This window comes from Pelobates fuscus, chromosome 10 (genome assembly GCF_036172605.1).
Source record: "Pelobates fuscus isolate aPelFus1 chromosome 10, aPelFus1.pri, whole genome shotgun sequence".
In the NCBI taxonomy this organism is placed as follows: Eukaryota; Metazoa; Chordata; class Amphibia; order Anura; family Pelobatidae; genus Pelobates; species Pelobates fuscus.
The window spans coordinates 16962319-16987967 of NC_086326.1; the positions used below are offsets into that span (position 1 = coordinate 16962319).

The following is a 25649-nucleotide window of genomic DNA, read 5'->3' on the forward strand; positions in this document are numbered from 1 at the left end:
AACGTCTGAGCATGGGTCAGAAGCATGGATGTGGTCGAAAGACCATAAAAAGAAAGTGTTTTTGGAAAAAGAGCATCGCTAGATTGACAAATGGCAAGGTTATAACGGAAGCTGGAAATCGAGATTATTACACAAAGTTATCACTAATTAAACAAGAAATTAATCAATCATGTTTACGGGAATGTTTTTTACAAATAATGATTTATATGATTAATGGAGGTATGACAGCTTATTAAGAACAAAATCACCAATAAAACAACCGCATTTCAACATGCTTTCACATTGACACAAAGACACTGCGATGGCCTCCCACAGCTACAAACAGGGTTAAGATGCACTTTTTGGAACGTCTTTGGAAACAAGAAAACAAACAAACAACCAACAACAAAATATCAACAGCAGGACCGGAGACAATATCGGTCGGTCTCCTAGATCCAGACTTCGTATCTCTACCCTGGGCCTGGGGTACAGTATATTAAAGGTCTTGGATATGCAGAATAAACACGCATTATGGTGTGTTCCCATCAGATAGCACTCTGTTACAGCGTGTGAAATGCTGATAATCTCAGTGATGCCGGTTTTGGGAGGGATGGATAGACAAACACATATTTGCAGTTAAAGAGCCAATAATATCTATATATAAATATTGTGTTGGCTTCTTTCTTGGAAGCCAAAAACTCTGCACTCGACAGAGTCGATTGATCATTCATTATAAATAGACTTATCGAAGAGCTTTCTTCATAGTGGACAGTTCCAACAAGAGAATGGGGAAAGAAACTCTGCTGAAGCCTCTGAGCAGTAGAAACGTGAGTTCATGTAACTTTCCAGCTGTCGTTCAGCCCACGTTTGCATGCACGAGTCATGTGGTTAGAGCAGGGGTGGGGAACCTTCGGGCCTCCAGATGTTGTGTACTACATCTCCCATGATGCTTTGCCAACATTCAGGCTGAAGGAGCATTATGGGAGATGTAGTCCAAAACATCTGTAGGGCCGAAGGTTCCCCATTCCTGGGTTAGAGCATCCATCTTACTGCAAAGTTATTGTTGTACAGCGCTGCTGAATATGTTGGTGCTATATAAATAATTATAATTGTGGAAACAACAGGGGAGATTTATCGATAAAAGTGTTCTGCTCCAAAAAGTGGTGTAAAGTGCGAGGAGGGTAGAAGAGATGGCAGGGCTCTATTGTGTATACCAATACACAAAAGGTGATTTTTGGCACAAACAGCATTAGTGCACAATGAAGAGACTTAAAGTTTGCAATAGTGAGACAGCATCCGATTTAAAGAATGTAGCTAAAAGTACAAACTCTGCATCTCCTGTGCTTGTTTAAGTGTGCAGGCTTCGAGATTCAGAGCTCCTGTATCAAACCTTGACAGTCTGCAAAATTCATCAAAGTGTTTGCCCAACACTTAGCATAAAAAAAAAGTTTTTCAAAAGCCGTCAACTTTTTTCAGAAGAACATGTGGCTATGATTTATAAACCATGGGTTCTTTGCTCGGCACAATGGAATAAGAATTGGATACAGACAAACCTTACATTTGCCCAACAGGTCAGAACAGAAAAAATTCCATGGAGGTCATTCACAGCGATCTACATCATTTTGGACAATTTTCATAATTTGCCAACAGAAATTCATGAAACATGCAAGGAAGAGATCACAAATGGACTTTTGAAATTTTCCAGGACATGAAAACTTGGACAAAAAAACCCCAAGGTTTTTTGCAAGAACCATGCTTTGTACTACAGACTAACTCAGACTGCGTGTTTGTACTTGAATGAGCATACAAAGGAAGTTACCAGGAATCTGTCACCAAATTGATCTGTACGGAGTTTCCCCCAATATTTACTCTTTGCAACTTAACTTTTTTTTTTTTTTTTTAATGGAGATCACGCTTGTTTGCCACCAAATATAGAAGAATTAAGGGAGCTCTATTAGCAAATTGTAGTGATAACAGCAGGCCCCTGCCACCACTTCCTAATTCTGTGTCCAACAGCATGAGCCGTTTAACACAGACTGAGGAACTGCTGGCTGCCCCATCCTAGCTCATCGACGGGCATATTGTTAGTATGGAGAGTAACTTCCACATTAAAGGAACACTGAGCAACAGAACAACTTAATTGCAATAAAGTTATTATGGTGCCAGAATGTCCCATTGCTGGGTTACCTTTAGGGGTTAAACCATTTGTGAATGATTTAAGCCCAACGTCCAGTATCCCGCACCCTATCACGCTGCCCCTCCGTCCTTCCACTGCTCAGAATCTTGGAAGTGGAAGCTTCGGCCAAGGGCGCCACTGATGTACATATGTTTCTCAAGCCATTTTGTGAATGGGGAGCTACTGATTGGCTTAGAGTAGCAGCTGACGCTCTCCGCTCTTCAGCAGCCCCCTGGCGATGTTTCCTTAATCCAGATTCTGAGGAGCGGAAGAACAAGGGCAGAGAGAAAATGTAATTCAAATTAATTCTGAATGTTCCTCTTCAGTGAGTTTTCCCATAGATCCGGACTTCCTTAATCTGATTTTCTCTTTAATTAGAAATGGTACGGGAATACACAGCCAATCCGTAGCTTCCCATAGCGCTATCCGCCTGAAATAAGAATAAATGTGTGACATTATGTGATCATTAATCACAGGGATGAATGTATGGAACAGCACGGAGATGGTTAACAGTAGATGTCGGCGTGGGGGTATGACTTTTTTTCCAGCAATACCAAGGGAGTGTTGTAAATGCATTGGTGACTTCTCAAGTAAGTGAGTTACAGTTTTCCCCACTCTGCCACCATATTTATTATCAACTCGATGTAGAACACATTGATATAAGCACTTTAAATATTTAGAATATTGATAGAATAAATCATAGTTATCCACAAATGGAAATTATCTGCATACCATCTCTCCTGTCCTACTTTACACCAGGAAGTGGCTGAGCTATTCCAGGCAATCCTTACATTCATACTCGTTTCTATACGATGCTATGCTTCGAGTAGCAGACACAAACACACCTACCGCACGTTAACATTAGTATATTAAACTAGCCTGTATACAAGCTGTGTTTCACCTATTCTTTATTATACAGATGCCAGACATAATTGCCAGAAGTCATTAGCTAGTTGGTATAGCAGCTTCTTCTCGCCATTGACATTAATGAACGTTGCCCAATTTAAACAATACATAGGTTGTTACAATGTATCCTCAGAACCCATCAAGACCTTAGACTCTACAGACCTCATCATCCAGACAAACAGGGGGGACACTACTCGTGGCCATTTTTTACAAATTGTAGTTGCACCAATGCTCAATGCATTTCGGATCTGTGCCAAGAATGGACGTGTCAGGAAAACTTTGTAAAATCACCCCAAATTTTCAGGATTTCTAAAAAGGTTTGCAGACCACTTACACAGAATCCAATCTCTATAACCAGGCAAAAAAGCATATCGAGCTCAAGGATACCCACAGATACACCCACCTATTGTCACTATAAGCAAGTAAGGGACAGCAGATTACAGCACACAAAATACCTTTCTTACGGCATTGCACAAGAGACTTGTCACTATCACAGATGTTTGAAAGCAGAATACTAATAAAAGGCACCAAGAGACTTTAGAGTGTAAGATTATTTGCGACACCAAGATATAACTGAAAGATAGAAACATAGAATGTGACGGCAGATAAGAACCATTCGCCCATCTAGTCTGCCCAGTTTTCTAAATACTTTCATTAGTCCCTGGCCTTATCTTATAGTTAGGATAGCCTTATGCCTATCCCACGCATGCTTAAACTCCTTCACTGTGTTAACCTCTACCACTTCAGCTGGAAGGCTATTCCATGCATCCACTACCCTCTCAGTAAATAAATACTTCCTGATATTTTTAAATCTTTGCCCCTCTAATTTAAGACACTGTCCTCTTGTTGGGGTCGTTTTTCTTCTTTTAAATATAGTCTCCTCCTTTACCGTGTTGATTCCCTTTATGTATTTAAATATTTCTATCATATCCCCCCTGTCTCGTCTTTCCTCCAAGCTATACATGTTAAGATCCTTTAACCTTTCCTGGTAAGTTTTATCCTGCAATCCAGGAACCAGTTTAAACCTAAGCTAGGAAACATTTGTAACTGTAAATAACAATGCAAATATATGCAAATCACAAAGCGATTTATTTAAACTAATAGACAAGACACAAAGATCGGTCACACAATAGGCACTACTATTATACAAAGAAGGTCAATCAATTTCCAAAAACACTCCCAATAACTGCATCCAAATAAATTTACCCAGCTCTACAATGGGATTTGGATTTCCATAGCAACAATTATGATATTTGTTTAATGGGGAGATGTGAAATGATGAAACATACAACACTTCTGCTTAAGACTCTCACCAAGTCAGTTTTGTTTAATTTGTTTTTAAGCTCCAGTTTTCTAGCTCTGAAGTCATCATCCACGCAACACGCATAGACTTTTAAGGAATCCCTTTGCTCCACCATAAAAGGCCACAGCCTATGTTTAAAGCACCATGTAACAGTTTGAGTCTGTGAAGCTAGTAAGCAGTAACCCTCGAAACACCGGTTTAAGCAGTTGGACAAGCTCCTGAGACTAGCGGTTCCCTCTAACATAAAAACACGGCAGGGGATCCAGTGTAGACATAAGTCCTGCTGCTGGACTCAATGAGGAGAACAGTCAGCCCGTTCCTTACATAACAAAGAGGAAATCCAAAATAACCAGTTTAGATTTAACCTTTGTAGGCAAGCCATGGCCAAGTCCTAAAATAAGGGGAAATGACAGCACTGTTTGCACTTTGATACTAGTGTAGGCAAACTTGCAACAATTCACGTTTTGATAGTTGAAATTTACACACTTTTGCTAAAACACACACATTGCAGAGAAACCGGCTTTAATTCTCCAGAGTGTATTACTGGCAATGGCTACTGTGCTCAAACAGGAAGTGATCATTCGGTCAACTCACTGTTACAAAAATAATAAGGTTTCTAAGAAACGAAGGTTGTGATGACAGAATTCATATCCTCACTATGTATAAAATGGAATGGCTATTTACCTATTTTGTCAGATTATGTATCAATATTGGTACAACAGGGAGCAATGTTTAGATAATTATATTGAACTACAGGTATCGACCAACTTCTTATAAGAAAAACTACAAACATATATCCACGTTACTTGTGTATAAAGCCCATTTTGGACTTTGTTTTTATTTTTTTTATATCTACTCTGTAGGTGCAAACAATATAAATGAAAGCAGATTGTGCTTGCTTAGAATTAGAAATTGCACAGTTATTTATTATGTTATTTATACACAACCCCCAATATATCCGGTGTAAACTTCATATTAACACGGAAAAGGTTTTGTGATTTGCTGTGTTACATAGGTGTTGTATAGATTAGATTTATTGAAATCACAGGTTCCAAAAGGTCTGGGTTTTAATTTTAAGATTAATGTACAACACAAAAAAACAGGCCTGCCAATTCGCAGCTCAGTAAGAGGTCCCCCTGGCACTGCCAAACGTTGAAAAAGGAGTGTATTGCCCAAAATCAGGATCACTATTGGAAAGGTGTGTGTTTGTGGTGAGGAAGACAACACGCCAGTGAATCTAAGTATTATTGTACAATATATAACCCAATATCCAAACAGTAGAAGAACAAAAAGGTAATATGTCCCTTTCAGTCACAGACATGAGACCCAGAAAACAAGAAGAAACTAATCGGGTAAATGAAAAGTAAATACATTCATATGATGCTAAATTAGGAAAGTTATTTCAATCACAATTCAGAACAAAAACACAAAAAGTAAAAGCCACAAGTCAGCTGACATTCTGTCTCCATAAAATCATATTGTGATGGGAAATTTAAAAACCTGCCCATCTCAAAACAGAACCCTTGGTTTTTCCTACTGGATCCCATTAAAGGTAACGCAGACCATGAAGGGAAGTTAATAACCCAGGTTCACGCAATTACAGAGGTCCAACTTTTCTAAACCTTCTGGACATAAACTAAAACAAAACAAGCCACAGCCCCTCTACATACAACATAACACAACCCCCTTCTGGGTAGAAAGTATCTCACCCAGTTTATTAATGCGGTTATATGGCTGTAGGAACATTCATTACACAATGAGGACTCTTAAAGCCCTGGCCCATTAACCACTTCCATGCCAGGGTAAAGGAAATGGCATTACACACTCCTAATACAGAGGAATGAGGTTTTAACATCCACCGGATGTTTCTGAACTACAATTGAAAGCGGAGAGTCGTGGGAATTTAAGTTTAACAGTAATAGATCTAATTGCTGGCCAGCGCTGATCGTAAACTACCTTTTGCCAATATATATTTCTAGAATCCTGCACACCAACTATTGGGGACAATGAATATATATTGGTGTTTTTTCCTTTTTCTTAAAAGAGCTTATTGCAAACAGAATACATGATTGAGGCCCTTCTCAAGTGTAGAGAATCCATTTGTTTAATCATGTATTTTGGTGACCTGCCACTGGACCGAAACTCCTATAGATTGCTGGTTAAAGCTTAATGGAGTTGTTGTCCAGTTGTTTTTTAAATTACAAGCCATGCAAACTAAAAGGCCAATTCTTATGTATGAACAACAATTAAATGCCAATAATATTACACTTCACGAGCCAGCTATTACAATATATTTCAGCAACTCTTAAATAGGAATTATACACACACACACACACACACACAAAGAACCCATGTGGTCTGACAGTTTATAAAAACACGCTTTGATTGGCTGGGCATAATTTATTGTACAAAGGGTTTCTAGAAAGCTAAAAGGTATTATAATAGCGTTTAACATTTTCTGTTTATGTCAAACAAACAAAAAACTGGGGGTGGGTTCAAGAATTGCAAACTTTATCTGCTCTACATGAACAGTTCATCAAATAACATGTGATGCTTGTGGTGGATAACAGCTGGCACTCCAGTGGTTGGGGGACTATGCTTCCATTACGCTAAGCCAGCCTTCCAGCATCTTTGACAACCTTAGTATAAAAGGCTAGGATAGTCATAGGCTCTAAAACAGCATACAGCTAATAATAATAAAACAGTACTTTGCAAGCCATGGACCTCCAGCGGCTTGAAGACTTAATTTCCCATAATTCCCTGCTAGTCAATGGGAATCAAAGGCTTATGGGGCATGCAGTCCATTAGTGAAAGGACCAAGTTTGGACAGTGCTTACACATTATTATTATCATCATCGCCATTTATATAGCGCCAACAGTTTCCATAGCGCTTTACAATATTATGAGAGGGGGGATTTAGCTATAAATAGGACAATTACAAGAAAACGTACAGGAACAATAGGTTGAAGAGGACCCTGCTCAAACGAGCTTACAGTCTGTAGGACACATAGCATATTTGTATCATTTACACAATGCTACAAAATATAAAACACAGAACAATAACAATAAGGGTATCACCAACATTGTATCAATCTATAGGGGGGTTAAACCCCAAAAATTAAATAAATAAAAAGGAGAAAATGGGCAGAATATTGGTACTTTCTGAAGTAGAAAGAGCAGATGTGCTTTATATAAAAGGACAAACACTAAGGTACATAAACACAATCACACGTGAATACAAGTAACACACAGAACACAAAGTGAATAGACCGGTTATGGAATAAATACAAAATGTGACTTCGAATTGTGTGGGGGTTTTATATGGAAGTTGCCATTTGTTTTAGCTGGCACAGATTTGGAAAGCTGTTAGATAGCTAGCTTGGAGGGGGATGGGGCTACAAGACAGCCAGGGAGGTGGGGGTTGGGGGGGAAGAGACACACAGCTTCTTCTGAACACAGCCTCATTAACTCCTTCATCTCTGACACTGCTAACTGACTGTGGAACTGTATACATTTCATTATAGGCCCTTTACAGTATACAATTAACAAAATGTCCCACTCCTCTAACAGAGCATCACACAAGCACCAACCGTGCAGTATTGCTCTGATCTTCAAATTGTATAGCATTGTATTCATTGAACCATAATGTGGGCTGTATAAAGCAAAGATCATTTTAAAATAAATCATTTTTAAAAAATCCCAAATAATATCAAATGATTATACCGGTATATAGATTTGGTGTTCTGTGTTACACACTGATTTTGTTTTGCATGGGATTTTTAACAGCTACTGTTCACAGACAGGGAGTGGAATGAATCAGTTATTGGGATTAGGGGGTTACAGATGTCGCCTCTTGTAGAATGTAAAGCACATAACTACAAGGCCTATACTTCACAAGTGCACTACACCAATTTTAAAAAATAAAATGCTCAAATTTAATTTTTTTTAAAAAAAACTGCAACACCATTAAAGCTACTGCTGATAGAGACACACATCCAAATGGACAAATGGCAATAAAGTACATTAGAATGCACACAAGCTAGATTGATCACTTAGATACAAATTACCTTTTATTTGGCTTTTGATACTACATTTTCCTATTGTTATACATTTGTACACATTATTTCTAATTAAAATGGCTAATTTTAAATTATATACAAATAGCACTTTGTTGTCAGTTTGGTCCAAGCAATGTCAGCCAATAAATTGAAATTAAAATACTCAGATTTCTGCTAATTTTATAATAAAATTGTCCAATTCCAACTTAGTGTTCAATGTTCTTAAATATGGACTAGGGTGAACTCATCAACAGATAAGATGCACAACAGAAATATTTACAAATAAATTAAACGTAATTAAAAACACAAACAATATATATATATATATATATATATATATATATATATATATGCTCCTATAGGATTGTGTAGATTTGCACAGCATCCTAATAGGACACAATGGATCTGTACACTCAGTAAACTTTAGCCCTGGGATCAGTGTGTTACTTTATAAAAACACAATTAAAGCAAATTGAGATACAAATAGAAACGAAACCCATCACGTTCCAATGAGAATAGAAATGGATAACATTTTAGCAGAATCCCCTCACAGTTCCAGTATAATAATAATAATAATACAGCCTACATCCACTTACCTTAAAGAACAAGGGAGCCAGGGAAGTATACAAAAAAAAATAAAAAATAAAAAAATCTGCAAGCACTCAAACCACAGGGGCTAAAACATGACTGTGTGCTCCAGCAATCCCAGGGAATAGAAAAAATAAATGGGAATTTATGTGAGAGGAGGTGAGGGACTGTGTGCTGGAGGCTGAGGCCTAGCTAAAAACTAATGATAATGGCAGCCAAATGGAAACAGGAAGGCAGGGAGGTGGAGGGAGGATTTTTTTTTCTCCCCTCCCCTCTCCTCTTTGTTTGCAAGATTCTCTCAACAATGGCTGCGCCTGCAAATGCCAGTATGCTGCTGGCTGCTGCTGCTGTGGGCCCTCTGATGGCTTGTAGCTGGGGTCTGGGTAGTGGATCTGGCAATGCCCCCCCTTTTTTTCTGTGTCTCCCACAAAGAGGCCCAGGAGGTGGCTTGTGAGCACCCTCCCCCCTCCTCCTTTCCACTTTTGCTCTCTAGGGCTGATGTCTCTCTCTCTCTCATGAATACATGGGGTGGGGGGAGAGGGAGAGGGCTGGGAGGGACCTGGGGCAGTCATAGGTTGAGAAGACAACAAAAGAGAGGTTATCCCTCATTGTGTATACAGTGAGGGGGGAGAGGAAGCAGGGATCTTACACTGTGTTGTCACTTCAGTGGCCAGAAATTCTAATCAGCAACCAGGATGTCAGCTCTGCTCCCAGTACACAGCCAGACTGGGGATAATATGTAGCAGGATTCTACAGAGATACAATGTATCCAAAACAGACACCTTTACATTCAGTTACAGTTTAAAATGCATTAAAAAGAATGATCTCCAAATATCCAATGGCACCAAGTATGTTATCTAAAATGATTTGAATTTTTCAAAATATTTACATTACCATTAGTAAAATGTATACATTGATTAAATCACCATGCAGTACTCTCAGCCACTTAAGCAATGAACATGGCTCTATATTCTTTTCATTTTACAGATTTTAAAATTTCCAAAGCAATCATTACTTGTAATATTTTTGGGATATTTTATTTCTTGCTTTTGGAACTACATTTCTATACGTAGGTTTAGAAATAGTTTATCAAATATTTGGAGAGTTGAAATAATATTTATTTTTGGCAATTATTAATATTATTTATAAAAGTGCCAAACAAATTCTGCAGCGCTGTACAACAGGATACTGTTGGAGTCAGTATTTCTAATTATTATAGAAATGAGTTACGAGCAGGTTATGGTATTATATCAGTTTTTGAATTATGGCATTATCATAAGGCACCAACACATAATGTAGCGCTGTACATAGCTTTCTAAAATAAAATGTGATACTCTAGCCTAGAAAATAAGAATTGCAGAGTGACAACAGAGGCTTACAGTTAAACGCAGTGGCTGTTAAGGAGGAGTGTTTTCATTACACACGTATGCAATGTATGATCATATAATGTAACTAAAGCCTCATTAGATTTGGCTAGGAGAGGTGTTTTTAAATAAAACTATTACATTCTGTGAAATTGCTGTTTAGTGAATGAGCGAGTGTGCTGGATCTTGTATGATAGATGATACATACACACACGCACGCACGCACACACACCAAACATCAAAGTCACGAATTGTATAGACGTTTCACAATCTTTGTCAAAGATCTAAAAAAAAAATCACAAACTAACAAAAACACACAAAACTACCCCTATAAAAATAAAATCCTAAAATCAAGTCTACAAGATAATTTCAACTGAAAATGTTGCTATAGGTCCCCAAATTTGCCTATTCATGCCCATTTGGTTAGGTTCACCGGTTGATGTGGAGTCAGAATTATGTGGAGTCTGCCGTGAAACATGCCAGTTCAATCAATAAAAAAATGGTATGAAGGATTGGGAGATCCCTTATTAACTCACAGTGTCACAGGATCCCTCCTTCCCCTTCCGCTATCCCATGTGCACCAGTGAAAGGGGTTGAAAATTAGTTAAAGGCAGCAGGGTCCCAGGATCCTCGCTTCTTGTTCAGGGGGTTATAAAAAAAAAATAAAAAAATAAAAAAGAGAGGGAGTCCCCAAAATCCCATAATTATTAACCCAGAGACAGGATCTCACCTACTGCAATACTGATTAAAAAAAAAAAAACCCAAACCAGTAGATTTTTTTTTTACCTTCATTCATTTAAAAAGTAAAGTTGTGGGGGATTTTTTTTGTCAATGTACTTTGGTGGACAATTTTGGATGTAGGAAATCAAACTCCTTTACAGTTCTCTCTTTTCTGGTTTTGTGGCCATTATTAACAGAAAAGGAACATTCTATGGATTCAGCAAAGTGTGGGCTTCCAAATCACCTCTTTCTGCCTATAAGGAGGATTCTTACTTGAACCAATCAACACGTTTTGTTATGTAAAACGTTAATCTTCCTCTACCTTAATTTTGCAAAGGCTGCACCAGTTGGGACAGCTCATTGGGATCGATGCTTCTGTGTGTATTGCTTTTACATGCATATTAGTACAGGCTTCCCCAAACTCCGGCCCTCCAGATGTTGCTTTACTACAACTCCCTTGATTCTATGAATGAAAAAGATAGGCTGAGAATCACGAGAGTTGTAGTTCAGCAACATCTGGAGGGCCGGAGTTTGGGGAAGTCTGTATTAGTGTATACCCTTGGTCAGTGCATCTCCTGGCTTATACTTCGGCTGTCTGTGAGTGCGGCCATCATCAAGGCCGCTTTAGTCAGTAGTACCTGTAACAGGTATCTTCAAAGGCTACGTGCAATTTTAATATATAAAACCTTGATGTCTGGATTTATGAATGCTCACCAACACTTGGTTACCTGCATGGCCTTTAGCCGGATTAGCGGAGCTTCTGACTAAAGATGGATACCTACATCGAGCAAGGGTAAGAGAGATATCCTGAAATCTACCTCTGTACATACATTACAAAATAACACAATGGTTAAATTACGTGTAAGGGGTTTACCGTATATACTCGAGTATAAGCCGACCCGAATATAAGCCGAGGCTCCTAATTTTACCCCAAGAAACTGGGAAAACTTATTGACTCGAGTATAAGACTAGGGTGGGAAATGCAGCAGCTACTGGTAAATTTTTAAATAAAATTAGATCCTAAAAAAAATGACATTAATGGGGGAGCCTTGGTGGGGGGGTGGGCATTTTTAACCCCTTAAGGACAGACGACGGATATATTCCGTCATGATTCCCTTTTATTCCAGAAGTTGTGTCATTAAGGGGTTAATATATATTTTTTATTATTATTAATTTTTTTTGTTATATTATTAATTTATTTATTTTTATTATTTTTTTATTATTAATTTTTTTTTCATCCCCCCTCCCTGCTTGATACATGGCAGGGAGGGGGGCTCTCCTTCCCTGGTGGTCCAGTGGCATTGGCAGTTCGGGGGGGGAGGAGGGCTGGCAGAGAGCACTTACCTCTCCTCAGCGCCGGTCCGTGCAGCTCTTCTGTCAGCTCACACTGTAAGTCTCGCGAGAGCCGCACTATGACCCCTATGACACTGGGTGCTGAACGAACCGCCGTGGAGGAGGAGAGAGCTGACAGGAGCTGCAGGAGAGGTAAGTAACCGCACACAGCCCCACTGTCTGTATTATGGCAATGTAAATTGCCATAATACAGACATTGACTCGAGTATAAGCAGTGTTGGGGTTTTTCAGCACAAAAAATGTGCTGAAAAACTCGGCTTATACTCGAGTATATACGGTATTTTATGGAACAAAGAGAAATACGATGACAAACTTTCTTTAAATGACTACTTGAATAAATACTTTGATATGACACATTTAAAGTTCTTGTTCGGTCTCCTTTCTAGTTTAAATTTTGGTCTGGTTCCTCTTCTGGATTAGCCAATAGATTTCCACCTGGGTTCTCAAGAAATACACATTTTCTTGGCTTCTGTGAGAACGTACATTGAGACTAACTTTGTTGGATTAATATTCTTTCTGGAGCAGATTTCTAGATCTCTTACACTGCAATAACCTTCCTGCTATAGCATGAGCCTTGCATACAGACACGATATCGTGCCCTTAGCTCGTATGAAGTCATTCCATAATTCGTTATGGGTTTTCTGGATAGATCTGAACGATAGCATGGTAAGCAGCTATCGTTCCAGATTGTTCCCCGTAGTGATCGAGGAGCTTACTTTCGGATAGCCAACATCTAGTCATCACCATTCAGTTTAAATAGGACTTGGAGTTTGCTTGTTGCGAGTTTGTAATTTGCATGAATTTCAGCAGATTGGGTGATTGGTCAAACTTGAGGCGGAAATTTACACAAATCAAAAAACAACTGAAAATGCCCAAATATAGTTTTCTCCCCCCCCCCCCCCCCCCCTTTATCGGTTACTTTGTTGCCTCACTTGATCTGGTGGGAAAATGCGCTTATCAGTGTACTGTGAAATATATACGTATTATACAATATATGTATTTTCCCGCACTGGCCTTTTTTCACACATTTTTTTGTTCTTCGGATTCGGTTCCTGAGATTACATCTCGGTTCTCAAATTCAACCGAAATTTAGCCAAGCCGCGTTTGCTCACCATGCACATGTCTTGTAACAAGGTTTCCTTTCGGTCAGGCCATTTAGAAACATATCATGGTCCTCTCAGAAATGGAGATCACCAGATATCTGTACCTGCTAAGAGCAGGCTTGTTAGTCCACCTACATCACCGTATGAAAGCTCCAGGTTGTCCCCCCGCCCCACCCCAACTACTTTTTTGGAAGTGGATCGTTTGGAGCTTTATTTTTGGGCCTCAATGGACACTTGAAATGCACGGAATGTTTCAACAATGTCTTCGATTTAATATTCATGGATAAGATTTTCAAATGATTTAATATTTTTGAAGAACTTTTAAGGTTTTTTTTAATATTATGAAAAACTTTTTTTTGTTTATGTATGCTATATTTTATGATTTTGAAAAAACACTTTAAAATGCCAGCATCAGGTGTTCTGTTAATTTCCATGTTACAAGTTCCTTCCTAGCTTCTGTGTATTGATGACCTAGTAATCGGACGAGATTAAACACACTGTATATGAGCAATGTTTATATATTTTGGCTTTGCAGTTAGTCCGAGTAAAATTTTCAGAATGTCTCATTTCTGGTTACATGTTCCCTTTGTACTGAATATTTAGAAATCCTATATAGAAAAAAATAAGACTTTTAGAGATTGTGGCATTTTTATGAACCATGTGTATGGGTGTATGTAAAGTACTACCGGTACATACATCTTCTATCACTAGAACATCCCACATGGCTGCAAAAATACCCCTTCCTTCCCAGCGCTTATTAGCTCGATATAGAGAATTTAACTTTATCAAACAGAATTGACCATTCTGGATGAAGGGGTTAAACACGAGAAGCACGGCTAATACGTGATCAGGAACCACCGCGATGCATGTGGCTGATGAATAAATAATGATACCACATCCGTAAATCAGTATTTTAACCACTCATCCTCTGCTGGACCCGGTGATTATCACAAAGTGCAGCAGAAGCATGGTGTTCCATAGTACGGTAGCGAAGCTCGAGCTCGCCTGGGATGGCACCGCGTTGGAGGACAGAGTGGGTTAGCATGGCAACGCTTTGCGTAACCCTTTGTGACTGGCACTTAAAAGGTTAAATATTTTACTAAAGTCTGAGTATTTTCCACGTCTCGTACAGAATCCAACAGCAATGTTAGAGTATCTATTACAGCTCCCGAGAAATACCAAGTTAAACAGATTACCACGATGAATCACGTATTCAGGGAGTGGGCAAATCACCTACAGCAGCCCCTGAGACTCCAATCCTCCAGTCCTATTCAGACAGCATGAGCGCCACAACAATAAACCCACATAGGGTTATTTACAAATGTCAGAATTATTGGGAATATAAAGTGAATTTGAAACCCAAGGCCACCAGATCGGAACAGGTACATTTCTCAGAATCCGATATACTTAATGTTCAGCTAGTTCGGCTTTTAGAATTCCCAATGATTCTCAATTTGTGAATAAACCTGATAGTAACAGGCGTGTGCATATGTCAAGGTGTGTATCTTTGTTTATGTGTCATTGTGTATCTATGTGTTAATACACACACACACATCCCAACATTCAAACACCAACACAAAATGTAAACACACCCCTGCAGACAAACACACCCTTGAATTTAAACTCCAAAATGATAACAAACACACCCTTCACTCAAACACCAATACTACACACAAATGTACATCCACATTTAAAAGCCAACACTACATCCAAACACAGCCCTGCACTCAAATGCAAACATTACATACAAACACACCCCTGTAATAAAACACTAAAATGATACACAAACACCAACTCTACATACATTAGCACACCTGCATTTAAAAGCCAACACTACATGCAAAAAAAAATGTATTTAAATTGCAACATTACAAACAAGTATATCACTGCATTACAATGGCAACAGTCAGTGGCAGAACTAATGTAGAGAGGGCCCTGGTGCAAGAGCATTTTTTTAGGTCCCCTTCTTGTGCAAGAGTGGCAAAAAGGAAGATCCCCATCTGTTGTACAACTTCAATGATGCTATACCAGCTAGGGATCTACCATTTGCCCATCCTGGCAGGGTTGTATTTATCAGCAGTGTTTGTGCGTTTGAATGTAAGCATGTTTTTGTATAGTGTATGTGTGTGCATGTAGGGGTGTATTTGTATGTACTGTTGCCATTGGAATGTAGTGATGTATTTGCGTGTAGTAATGACCATTAAATGTAGGTGTGCTTTTGTGTGTAGTGTTGGTGTTTAACTGAAGGACTTTTGGTTCACTTGATAAAGTCATATGTGGTGAAAGATGTTGTGGATTTTTAAAGCATTTTAATTAAAGTTATTTTGGCTACTTTTATACTGTGATTGTGCCATTGTACTTTTTTTTTTTTTTTTTTGCCTGGCATCCTGTTCATCACTCCAGAGAGGATCTCATGAAAGAATCCTAGGTGAGGATTATACCACTCACGCCTTATTCATTGAGCGGTGTGTCTGCTCAATCAAATGTGAGTACAAATATTTGTACTGTATGTATTACTCCTAGTTTAGTGTACACAGCAGCACTATTCACTATTGTTGTAATTTTGTGTCATTTTTGGGCTAATGATCCTTAAATCGCTGTGAAAACTGCGCTGACTACACGTATTCTACAGGTGGGGATTATTCCACTGTACGCCCATCATACGAGAGCTGGTCTTAACTCGATAAAACGTGAGTAGGACCATATAAGACTTGCACTTTAAAAATACCACAACATATTGCACTATTGACTTTCTTCTTGTTTTCATTGGGCAGACTAGATGGGCCGAATGGTTCTTATCTGCCGTCACATTCTATGTTTCTAGGTGTCTTTGCTTTATTTTGTATTTATCTATACAGTTCCCAAGAAACTTTGGATCCGGTATCCCTATAGAAAAGGATGAAAAGACTCCTTTATGGGATTTGGCCGCTACCTTTACAAGTTTACGCACTGACTTTTATATTTGCTACTTGTTCTTTGTTTATATTTGAAAACACATTTGTTCACAATTGGTGCAACCTTTTCCTGTTTTGCTGCATTGACTGAAGGAGTTGCTTGAATATAATTTCAGTGTTTTAATGCAAGAGTGTGTTTTGATGTAATGTTAGCTTTTAAATGTGGGTGTACATTTATGTGTAGCAATGGTGTTTGAGTGCAGGAGTGTGTTTGTATAGACATTTGGAGTTTGAATGCATGGGTGTGTATGTAATGTTTGTGTTAGAATGCAGGCGTGTGTTTGCATGTTGTGTTGGTATTTGATTTCTTGGATGTATGCACATACATACATACTTGCACAGAGAAATTATTTTATACACACACACACACACTGACCTACATACTCAGATACATTAACACACAGATACACATATAAGCACACTGACACATGCAAACACAGACAGACACAAACTGACACATGCGCACACACCTTGACACACAAGCACACACAGTCTGACAAACACATAAATGTTAAATTTTTATATTTGTAGCCACCCTTCTGTTAAACCTTTCGTTTCCAGAATTGATGGCTTGCTTGGAGCTCTGCTGCTGGCTGAGGGGAGCAGGTGTAGCAGTCTGTTGCAGCTCTTATCTGTCTCCCCCGCCCATCATGCTGCCTGTGCCTCTCCGCCACTTTCTCCCTCTCCGCGCGGCACGCTCAGTAATAAGGGGCGAGGAACTGACAGGCTGCCACTTCCTCAAGCTGGCAGATATCAGAGGGGACCAGTTGTGGCCTTAAAGGGCAACAGCACCCGACCAGTCTCCTGTTCAGCTATGTGCATGGGCCAACCAATGGGCCCCCTGAGCTGGCGGGCCCCGGTAGTTCTGCCACTGGCAACAGTACATTCAAATACACCCCTACATGCACACACATACTCTATAGAAAAAAAGCATGCTTACATTTAAACGCAGAAACACTGCTCACAAATTCAACGCTGCCCTGCAAGGATGGGCAAATGGTGGATCCCCAGCTGGCATTGCATCGTAGGAGTAAAACAACAGAACCTTTTCACCACTCATACACTCGAGGGGGGCCCATAACATGTTCTTCCACCAGGGTCCTCTTTACACTACTTTCCCTTCCCCCCCCCCCCCCCCCAATGTTAATTTCAGGCAATTTACCGACTTCATAAGATGACCGATACATAGTGATACTCCTCCCTCTGTAGAAGGTGTAGTGGCCAACATTCCAACAAGCCTACTTGAATGAAAAACCAAACCGATGGTATTTATTTACCAAAAACATGAAAAACAAGTTCGCTACAATTTGCTCTAAAACAAAAAGTAAAAATCCTGCTCATTACTCAAGTTAAGGTTTAACTTTTTTTACATTATATTTTTTAACATAATAAATAAATAACACCCGAGAGGAATCCTCAATATCAAATGTATCTTCCTCAATGTTCTTGCCTGTTTTATCTGCTCACTGCGTTAAAATGATCAGAAGAATATAAAACAGGAGCCACAGAATAAAATTGGCAATAAACACACTTTTCGTTTCAGGATAAAACAAATAAAAAGACGTATATGACGTGAATTTAGTAATTCAATGGGAATTTTCATTGCAATTTAAGACAACAACAAAAAGTCTTCTGTTCAATCACTCACATTATTTTTGGCATCTGCACTTTAGAATAACGGCGAGTCCCAAGAACTCATACAAAGGAGGCACATTTTATATGTTTAAATAAAGGATAGCCATCTGTCCTTCTTGTAACAAGATCGCTCTCTTTTTTTAATCTGTGTTCTGAACAAGGATTACAGATGACCCAAAGGCAAATCTGTAGCAGGGGCTGAGATGAGAGGGGATGGACAACAAAAGCATGTGTCACATCACCACGGCCGCTCTAAACGGTGTAATTCAGACATCCAAACAGGACCGAGGACGCAGGTTCCATTCACAGGCTAGTCACTAAAATCCCAATTCTAATCAAAGCCGTCTATTTAACAGAACATTTGCGATAGTAAATCCGAGTACTTTTTAGCTCCACGGTTTTGTTTACATAACGTTTTATGACGTCTTTAATTAACACACATGCGCAACTGAGCCGGCACACGGACTGCTATCCGGTTATTAACGGTTTTAGCGTGTACACAGGGTGACACAAAGCTGTCAAGTCACAACACAGAATCAAGTGACGTTATATTTTAAAAAATACCCCTTGGGGTCCGTCTTTTACACAATGTCTGTGATATCAACAGGAGGGGTGATGGTTTACTGGTGGGAGGACGCGACACACAGAGTCCTGGCAGCCAGAACTGTGCACCAGGACTCCATCAACCCAGTTCTGGGGGCGCTCTGCCCGCAGTCTTGGTGCCCTGAGGTTACACATTGTAGTGAGTACCTGAAACGGTGCGCTCATTCTGTGCTGATTGGGGACATTTATCCAGTGTCCTCAGAAGCCGGATACCAGGGACCAAACCTAGGTCAGTGGGACAGAATCACAAATTCAGGGAGGTACATGCAATTGTTTACTGCATTAGACATAATACCCAAGTACAAATAAGATTACTCATCTTTAACATTTCTGCAGTTTGTAGCAAATCCTTAGGGTTTTCAGCTTCTAGTGAGCTCTGTCCAGCCCAGGAAGTAGCTGAGATCATAAGCCAATCCTTTCCTGTTTGTTGTAAGAGCTGAACATGTTTATACAATATATCCAATATATATTAATGGGATATGGAGCTGAGCACTCGTCAGAAGGTTCACTTCCCCGATAAGATCTGTCCTGCCTTAAAAGGTTATCCGCTAGGAATTCTCAGACTACCATTTACATTTTGTGAATACTATGGATGCCTTACAGTAAGCTACGGCAGATCTGGTCATGGCGGTGGGGACATGTATGGTTATTGGACATGATGTGAGTGGACAAGGTTTATAGTTACAGTCATTATTGGAAAATAGCTACAATTCTAAGCAAGAATAGAGAAAAAAAACATTTACTGAAAGTGACAGATCAACTTTACCTCATACCAGCAAACACGATTGAAAAACCCCACAAACACACACACACACACACACACACACCTGTTGCATTTCAGTGTCAACAGTGTTGGACCATGATGCTCTGCATCCTCGTGCAAACTGTTAAAATTGTCAGCAATTATCCATAGAAGCACATGTACACTCAGACATAGTGCGGTTTGCGCACGGTATGCTCTGACTGTACAGATTGTACAAAGAAAGGGATCGCAATAGTATGTTTGTGTAGGTAAAACATTCCGAAGACGAATAGCGAATACAACACTAATAGCTCCTCCCCCAACAACCGAGCAGAAATATCTAAGAGAGTTTATTTAGTCATATGTGGAAGAAGCGGTAGAGTTCATTGTCCTCAAAATGTGCGAAATCTCGAGGGGCCATTCCTGGAGGGAATTGTTTGTTTCTTAAGAGTGGGGTCAAGGGAGAAGGGGAGTTGACAAGGTGGGAGTGCAGTATGATTTTGTCCCATATCTGGAATGAGGTGCGTAGGGCTGGGGATGTTTGTGGAGTGTCGGGTCTAGAGTGTTTGGGTATCCAAAAGAGGAGTGAAGGGTGGTCACCTCCCATGAGGTCGTGCTCGAGATCTACCCACAGTTTAAGACCTGGGGGGGGCGTGTAGTTGTTGTATTTGTGATAACTGTGCTGCTTGGAAGTAAGTTAAAAAATTGGGGAGTCCCAGACCCCCAGTTTTTGTGGTTTTATACATCGTGGTTCTTTTTATCCTGGGTCGTTTGTTAGACCATATGAAGTTGTCTATTTTTGTTTGAAGTGTCTTGAAGTCTCTCCGGGAAATCGGGATGGGTAAGGTTTGGAATAGGTACAAGAATCTGGGAAGCAAATTCATTTTAATGGAGGCAATCCTGCCCATCCATGAGATTGGCATGGTGTTCCAGATAAGGAGGTCTGCATGGGCCTGTCGAATTACCCCCTAATTCGGTAGTTTAGCGTGTATGTGGATACAGGGTTGGCCGGTAAGAGGAACAGCGGTGTTTTTTAACACTTGAGTTTCTACTTTTTGGTCAATATTTCACAGAACGTTTAGAGTTCGTTTTAGCAAATAGGATGCTTTAGTCCAGTTAGGATTTATTTATTTCAGTTCTGTTAGTGTTCCTCACCACAGCTGTCCTCCTCCTCTCCTCTCGAACCACAAACTTATAACAAAAGCCCTTCTTGGCCACTTTAATGTCCGTTGGTTTTTCAAACTGCTGCTTTAGAGGGTAAAATAAATGGTTCTATACTGGACAAAGGGAGTGGGGCTCATTCACTAAACACCAATTTGTAGCTATTTGCTTACCAAATTCCAAAAATTAAGCAAACATAAAAAAAATAAAAAAAATAAACAATTCTCCATCTCCGCTATAGTCACAGCTTGGGTTTTTCAGCATAAAGTTTGCTATTTGGTTCTCAATGGATTACAATTCGATATTTAGTGAACGCACCTTTTGGACAGAGTATCGGATGAAAGAGGCCAGTTAAAGTTACCAATATGAAGGGAAGTGACAGGAGGAGAGACCACCTGATGGCTGCAGTCTGGTTCCATGGTTACTGAAAGATATGGTATCGTGTAAGCCATGGCAGCCTTTGCTCAGCACGAGCGAGACTTGTTAGAACATTTGTAACACACAAGAGAATAATAGACGGAGGACAACAGAATTCTGAACACTGACATCTGTCATTTGCATACTCAGCAGAGAGCAACCAATCAGAATGCTGCTTAGTTGTATAATGTGATCCCTCCACAATGGGATCCTTCCGTGCAACTGTGAACTTTATTAACAATTAGTTATATTCAACTTCTATTCCATTCCGACACAAAGGAAACAATTTATCAAGCTCAAAACATGAGAACTGAGCCATAAATTAAAAACATACCTAGAGTTTAATATTCTAGGGGCTTTAGAATTAATTATTGTATAGCCACTATAACTACTACAGTGGATTGTTGTGGTTATGGTGCAAAAGCATAACCACCCCCAGTTAATCATCACTGTACAAGTTGAACGGAATTGATATTATTAATGTTGACGTATAATTTAATCACAGCTGGTGAGGGGGTGATTTATGGGTGCCAGGGAGGGCAGAGTTTGTCCGACCGCCCTCAAACCACTACAATGAGCTCTAATCATACACCGATTTGTAGCAGTTAGGGTGCACCTTTAGCTTTATTACTATGCCAGGTCTCCAAACTGTCCCGATTTGGGGGTCCTGGCCCGCCATCACTTGCTTTGTTCCCTGGTGTCCTGCTTTTGGGGAAACCAGGGAACTGTTGACAGAAAGCACAGTGGGAGTGCACAATTAGATGTGTTTGCGTTATGTGCCAGGTAATCGGACCCTGCAGAGGATGCTGACTCAGTGCTCTCTGCATGATCTGCCAATGGTGGGTAACCTGTTTAATTAGCACGCGGTCTGACATGCATTGACACCAGCCTAACCTGTTTTTTTTCTGGCCTTCTTTGAAGGCAGAGCCAGCCCTTTGGGTGCGTCAATGATGCAATTTGTGTGACTGACCTGCTCCGTTATACTACATTCACTTCACAGGATGCTGATGTTGCGGGTATACTGTACATTAAAATAATAAAATAACCTCTGTGTGTCCTATTCTTGTGTCACCTACATGGCCTGGATAAAAATAATAATAATAATAATCAATACATTGAATAAGGATTAAAAACTAATATTAGAGAGTTTGAATTATTTTTTTTTTTTTTTAATAACGTTTGTATAACTGGTGCCCTTTCACAAAGTCCCCCCAAAGATTCTCACTAACACCACATCCTCTGAGCACTTTTGACAACAACAAAGATAAATAAAGTTTATCATTTAGGTCATCTGACATCATATCAAAACTGCAAACGTATTGTTTTTGCACAGGATCCAGTGTTGACATTAAGCTGTGTGGTTTCCTATATGTTATTTGTTGAAGGTAAACAATACCATCCGATTATACACACGTACTGTAGTGGTTATGGTGCCCTTTTGACTCTGTCACAAACCACAGTTCTGTTTTAAATGGTGTTCTTCATATTGATAATGTGGAAGTGCAATCTCTGCCCCAGGTCTATCCTGAGTAGGTGGGGGTCAGCTCCTGGGCAATTGGGAGACCCCTGTTATGACATTGAACCAGGGAATGGCACTAGGGGCATGCTGGCACCAAAACTACTACAGTGGGTTGTAGTGGTTATGGTGCTTAGAGTGCCCTTTTCAATGTAGACAGGATTATTCACTAAAGATCGGAATGTCTAGTATTCAATTAACGGTAAATTGTAGACAAGGACAGCTACAGTGAACATAATTCCAATTTAATTTATAAAAAATTTAAAATTCACTTTGAACCCATGGATCCACAATGGTTTTTTCTGCTAAACTGTGAATTGTAAATATCTCAGAAGAAATGTAAACGTTTTAAGCTAAGCATGAAAATCGACAGAGAATTATCTTTCTAAGCTCTATTTCACTAAAGTTTGCAAAGTCCATGCCAATGCTCCATTACTCCTGGTGTAATAAATATGGTGCATTATAGGAAATGTTAAGAGAAGACCTTTAAAAAGTTTACATTAAAATGAGTGTTGACGGGGGCGGAGCCTGACTACTGAGCGGTACAGACGCGTCTGACTTGAGCTCCTGCCGAGCGGGCATAATGCGGGGCAAAATCAGCGGCTATATAGCCCCAAAGTCACCCAGGGGTGAGCCACCCACGTCAGGGGTGCCCCCCCGAACCCAACGATACCACCCCGGGGCCTGTCAAGGCTAGGAGCACGGAGACTCAAATGCGGCCTACTGGGACTGAAGTTGGGGAGAAGCGGCCGCTCTCCCTGGCGCGAGAGCCCTTAAGCGATGCCACTTCAACTCCCCCCCCCCCCTTTGGACCGGCGGGGGTTATCCCGGTCCCCACTGGTGACAAACGACCTGGATGGAAAGCAGGCGAACCAGCCACATGACATATCAGGAGAACAAGCACACAGGGCACAACCAAGATGGCCACCCAGCATGAACATAGAGAGTGGAGCACCCGCGCCCAGCTACCCAGGTCCCCCCTGGAGACATTTGACCGGCTCTGTACACTCATCAGGGATACCCTGCGTAGCAGAGGAGCTAGTCGCCACCAAGCAGAAAGAACGGTGACCTCGTGGATACGGCCTGCAGCACGACGCAACTACTACAGACAGATACCACAAGCATCCAAGATGGCCGTCCGGCAACGCAGATACCAACGGGCCCTAAGGAGAACGGCGCCATGTCTACCGGGCGCGCATTTCCACCAGCGACTTAAACCAACCGGGAATACAAAATGAGCAACGCAAAACAGTAACACAACCGACCAAAATCCCGACATGCCGCGCAGCAGGAATTGACTCTACCCAAAGACCATCGCCACACAAGTAACTGTGCAGTTGCATGCTTCACAGGGCACCGCCGGAGCCGACCCCCAAAGCAGAGACAAAGGAGGGACAAATAAGGACAGCACCCGGGACTTACCGGCGCTAGGTATTGGCTGAAGCGCCAACTATATAGCCCAACATGGGCATTCTTAGCCTGGACTGTTCTAATATGTGTAATTGCATTTTTCAAAGTTTTACTCGGCTCCAGGTTTTTTCATAATAACATAATATTACTGACATGCCTAGCATACTAACTAAGTGGAACCCTTGTGTTGTACCTCTCTATTTGTGATACCACATTACTACCTTGAAATGCTAAATGCAAGCTATCTCCTCCCTACGATATGCAGTGTTATGATCTTACTTTAATGTTCAAGCACACAACTGTTCAACTGCGTTACCTAGTTCTAACGACTAGTTCATCCAGGTCACACTACGCATTTTGCTAACAAACGTGATACCAGCTTTATTTTATTGTTTTATGTCATTGCTAAGCAGTTAAAACCTTACTTAGTTAACCCCTTAAGGACACATGACATGTGTGACATGTCATGATTCCCTTTTATTCCAGAAGTTTGGTCCTTAAGGGGTTAATCCTGACAGTTAGTCACCCGTGATGTGCAAACCACTAATGCTACTATATGAACCACCTACATTATCTTGACTAATTCATGTTTATTCTACAAAACGGTTCGGTTTAATCCTTTTTACTAATCTACCTAGCACGCAGTGAAACCGTTTAGTCACGAAGACATTCTTCACCTAGCCAGCCAAGTGTTATGTTGCACTATCTCTATTACCCCAAATATAAAATTTCGTGCTGTATTCTCAAGATGCATAATATTATCTCTAACTGTTCTCAACGTCATCCTACATGTATCTCTGTATGTTCTACAGATCCTCGCGTCTGCTGTTGTGGCTACGCAGGATGTATTGTATTCTCAAGCACGACCAAAAATAAAGAATTAAAAAAAAATATATATGAGTGTTGACATGTGTTTTTAGAAGTCACTAGTATTGCAGGTTGTTTAAGACAGCCCAGTGCCAACGCTGAGGATGTTACAGTGTGTTTATCTACGAGAAACACTTGCACGATGATAATCTGTTTGCAGCAGTGTAGACAGATACCAAGAAACAGTTGGATGTGTTACTCCCTAATAATATAGTCTCTTAGTTATTTGCCAAGTAGCACTTACATGCTCTGTGTACAATGTAAACCAGAAAGACATTTTATTCTGCAATTTACAGGTCACAGGTATAGGCGTCACTACAGGGGGGCAATTGCCCCTCCTAGATTATTTCTTACCCCCCATTTACCTCCAGGGTGAGGTAGTAGGGCAGTGCAGACAGTACCCCCTCTAGCCAAAGCCTACCAGCACCACCTTGTGTTAAGTGTCTGGTGCGCAGGATTACTATACTATAATTACTATAGTAGAGAGAGAATGACCCCACCAAGTGCAGAGAATTGATGAGAAGTCAGGTAACTAGTGGAAGGATCCTCAAGCAGCTTGGTAGCGGCAAGTTTGTAAACAGTTGCTTGCAAGTCACCGCCCTGTAAGAACCCTGGTTTCCAGATGCGCCCTACTTTCGCCATTGTTTGTTTTGGATAACACTGGCGCTTTTTTAGTAACCCCCATAGTACCGTTGTTAGCAACCCCCAATAGTACCGTTGTTAGCAACCCCCCATAGTACCGTTGTTAGCAACCCCCCATAGTACCGTTGTTAGCAACCCCCCATAGTACCGTT

At 40.4% G+C, this 25649-nt stretch overlaps 1 protein-coding gene across 8 annotated transcripts in view; it reads right to left on the reverse strand.

Annotated features, from left to right (window-relative positions):
- LDB1 (LIM domain binding 1) overlaps window positions 1-25649 on the reverse strand; it is a 136053-nt gene that overhangs the window by 24171 nt on the left and 86233 nt on the right. Inside the window, exon 1 of one of the 8 annotated variants that reach the window (XM_063434956.1) lies at window positions 18890-18964. The exons of 6 other annotated variants lie outside the window; for them this stretch is intronic. The gene's annotated coding sequence lies outside the window, so the exon portion shown is untranslated. Of the gene's footprint in view, window positions 1-9018; window positions 9491-18889; window positions 18965-25649 lie in introns of those variants that run through there. One more of the 8 variants, XM_063434953.1, reaches the window with a different exon arrangement.